At 34.2% G+C, this 3,970-nt stretch overlaps 1 long non-coding RNA gene across 2 annotated transcripts; it reads right to left on the bottom strand.

Moving 5' to 3' along the window:
• Positions 1-859: 859 nt before the first annotated feature.
• On the bottom strand, positions 860-2,547 carry LOC139432316 (uncharacterized). 2 transcript variants are annotated; one of them, XR_011642152.1, is made up of 4 exons: positions 2,018-2,547; positions 1,815-1,937; positions 954-1,761; positions 860-905 (listed from the first exon to the last, which is right to left on the bottom strand). It is a non-coding gene; the product is annotated as an uncharacterized lncRNA (long non-coding RNA). The 2 variants fall into 2 exon arrangements; XR_011642153.1 differs by having other exon boundaries at positions 867-893.
• Between the last annotated feature and the right edge of the window lie 1,423 nt (positions 2,548-3,970).

Here is a 3,970-nt window from a genome sequence, read left to right as displayed (position 1 = left end):
AAAAGTGATAGAAAGTTCAAACATGTCTTAGAACGGCGTATAACGTCATAATATAACGTTTTGGACACATTTTGTTTTTTATCTCCAACATGCTAAAAGATGTCATTTGGCGTCTGAATATCACAAATATGGTCAACAGAATTATCGGAACCAAAAGTGATAGAAAGTTCAAACATGTCTCAGAACGGCGTATAACTTCATAATATAACGTTTTGGGCACATTTTGTTTTTTATCTCCAACATGCTCAAAGATGTCCTTTGGCGTCTGAATATCAAAAATATGGTCAACAGAATTATCGGAACCAAAAGTGATAGAAAGTTCAAACATGTCTCAGAACGGCGTATAACGTCATAATATCACGTTTTGGACACATTTTGTTTTTTATCTCCAACATGCTCAAAGATGTCATTTGGCGTCTGAATATCACAAATATGGTCAACAGAATTATCGGAACCAAAAGTGATAGAAAGTTCAAACATGTCTCAGAACGGCGTATAACGTCATAATATCACGTTTTGGGCACATTTTGTTTTTTATCTCCAACATGCTCATAGATGTCATTTGGCGTCTGAATATCACAAATATGGTCAACAGAATTATCGGAACCAAAAGTGATAGAAAGTTCAAACATGTCTCAGAACGGCGTATAACGTCATAATATAACGTTTTGAGCACATTTTGTTTTTTATCTCCAACATGCTCAAAGATGTCATTTGGCGTCTGAATATCAAAAATATGGTCAACAGAAGTATCGGAACCAAAAGTGATAGAAAGTTCAAACATGTCTCAGAACGGCGTATAACGTCATAATATAACGTTTTGGACACATTTTGTTTTTTATCTCCAACATGCTCAAAGATTGTAACGGTTCCGTTCGAGGTTATTGAATTTCCTTGTGATTTGTCTGTAATTGTTAGAAGTCGGGGAATTATATACCATTTTGTTTATTTACCTTGTTATAATTTTTGTTTTTTTGTTACAGCAAGCCGAACTTGGAAACACTTGAAAATCCTTTCCTTTTCATCACTTTTCTTAAATCCTTTCCTTTCGCTCATTTTAAACGCCTTTTTCTTTTTCATTACCTTCATTACAATCACACAATAGATCTTAACCTTAAAACTTTTCTTTTTCTCTTCTTCGTTACTATCATGAATTTTGTTTACATTTTTAAGTTCGGACTGTCAATAATAGAGGGAGGGAGTGATTTTGAATTCTTGGCACCGCGCGATTTTATAACGAGTTTTTTGGTTAAAATCTTGGGAAATGAATACCCGTGCGCGATTTTACTCTTCCTCTTTTGAAACCAGCCTTTGTAGTGTTTGGATGGTTAACAAGAATTTTAAGTCGACATTTTGGTATAATTCTGTGTAGAATTTTGGATCGATTTATATCCGTATTTATCGGGATCTGAGTTAATTAATCCTTTAATTTTTCGTTTGGAAATTATTCAACGATTACGGTTTCACCGGATTTATTGCACATTTTTACAAAGACTATTCATTTTGCTGGTTAAAACCTCATACCACCTTGAGGTAGGTTTTTCTTTTTACATTTTCTCTAATTTTGGCTTAATACTAACTTAAACCTAAATTCATTTAAACTCCTTTCACACTACATAAAAACATCCATCCCTACATTCTTGCCTAATTATCTATTTACATTTTTCTTTCTTTTTTTACACGCTAGGTTTTTTTTTTTCTGAGAGCCTTATTCCTTATATAAGTTCTTGGGAAATCTCCCATCCCGGAAACAAGTACTACCTGGAATAAAGAAGTAAATTAGAAGCTACATAACCCAAGTTTCCTGTACTTACCATCGAACAAGTGTTTCCAAAGGAGGTTTGCTGGATTTTGTTGCTGTATCTACGTATAATTGTTGTCATCGTGAAGTCATCATCCTTCGTTCAAAAGAGTTTGGAATAAAGGTCAGAATTTTCCTTTTTATACAAAAAGAATATCAGTGTGGCTAGATACTTTTGTATTTTCTTTATAAAGTAAGATTTTCTTTTGTACTTACCATTTAATTTTTTTGTTAACTTCACTGGTTCATTTTGTTCATTTCACTTTAAACCAGTTCCTTATTATTATTATCTCATTTTAATTGTCAATTAATTTTTCTTGTAAAGTTATCGGATTTATTAGGGGTGTTATTAATTTCGGTATTGATTTCGATTTTGTTTTCTTTTCCGTTCGCCTGATCGAGCGCTCGGGTCAATCGGGGACGTGTCGCGATCATTATTTAGATTTGTTTTAATTTTGTTTTATTCAGCTCATTATTATTTTCTTTCTCTTTTACCCCCCTAATTATTCGGGATTTTTTTTTGAACAATCTCCGTTATTTTATTTACTACTTATATACTTTATATTTTGTTTTACCATATTTTTTTTTCCTTAATAAATTTGTTTTTATATGGTATATGATTTCGCGATTTCTTTGTGTTTTGTTATATGTTGGTGTTGTCGAACCTTTTCCCTTCCAGCCCTCTTCGCAGTTAGAGCGATCTGTAACTGAAACTGCGTGGCGCCTTATAAATTCAAACCCACCCCATCTTCCCTGGGAAGCCGAGGTGTTGCAGATCTGTATTTTTTTAAAAGGGGTTCGATTGTGTTGTTGCCGTTTTGTTGAAAAGCCGCCACAAGATGTCATTTGGCGTCTGAATATCACAAATATGGTCAACAGAATTATCGGAACCAGAAGTGATAGAAAGTTCAAACATGTCTCAGAACGGCGTATAACGTCATAATATAACGTTTTGGACACATTTTGTTTTTTATCTCCAACATGCTCAAAGATGTCATTTGGCGTCTGAATATCACAAATATGGTCAACAGAATTATCGGAACCAAAAGTGATAGAAAGTTCAAACATGTCTCAGAACGGCGTATAAAGTCATAATATAACGTTTTGGACACATTTTGTTTTTTATCTCCAACATGCTCAAAGATGTCATTTGGCGTCTGAATATCACAAATATGGTCAACAGAATTATCGGAACCAAAAGTGATAGAAAGTTCAAACATGTCTCAGAACGGCGTATAACTTCATAATATAACGTTTTGGGCACATTTTGTTTTTTATCTCCAACATGCTCAAAGATGTCCTTTGGCGTCTGAATATCAAAAATATGGTCAACAGAATTATCGGAACCAAAAGTGATAGAAAGTTCAAACATGTCTCAGAACGGCGTATAACGTCATAATATCACGTTTTGGACACATTTTGTTTTTTATCTCCAACATGCTCAAAGATGTCATTTGGCGTCTGAATATCACAAATATGGTCAACAGAATTATCGGAACCAAAAGTGATAGAAAGTTCAAACATGTCTCAGAACGGCGTATAACGTCATAATATCACGTTTTGGGCACATTTTGTTTTTTATCTCCAACATGCTCATAGATGTCATTTGGCGTCTGAATATCACAAATATGGTCAACAGAATTATCGGAACCAAAAGTGATAGAAAGTTCAAACATGTCTCAGAACGGCGTATAACGTCATAATATAACGTTTTGGGCACATTTTGTTTTTTATCTCCAACATGCTCAAAGATGTCATTTGGCGTCTGAATAACACAAATACGGTCAACAGAATTATCGGAACCAAAAGTGATACAAAGTTCAAACATGTCTCAGAACGGCGTATAACGTCATAATATAACGTTTTGGGCACATTTTGTTTTTTATCTCCAACACGCTCAAAGATGTCATTTGGCGTCTGAATAACACAAATACGGTCAACAGAATTATCGGAACCAAAAGTGATAGAAAGTTCAAACATGTCTCAGAACGGCGAATAACGTCATAATATCACGTTTTGGGCACATTTTGTTTTTTATCTCCAACATGCTCCAACATGTCATTTGGCGCCTGAATATCACAAATATGGTCAACAGAATTATCGGAACCAAAAGTGATAGAAAGTTCAAACATGTCTCAGAACGGCGTATAACGTCATAATATTACGTTT

The sequence above is a fragment of the Onthophagus taurus genome, unplaced genomic scaffold, assembly GCF_036711975.1.
Source record: "Onthophagus taurus isolate NC unplaced genomic scaffold, IU_Otau_3.0 ScKx7SY_14, whole genome shotgun sequence".
NCBI lineage: Eukaryota > Metazoa > Arthropoda > Insecta > Coleoptera > Scarabaeidae > Onthophagus > Onthophagus taurus.
Note: the sequence above shows the minus strand (reverse complement) of the source record. Positions and strands in the feature narration are given on the sequence as shown.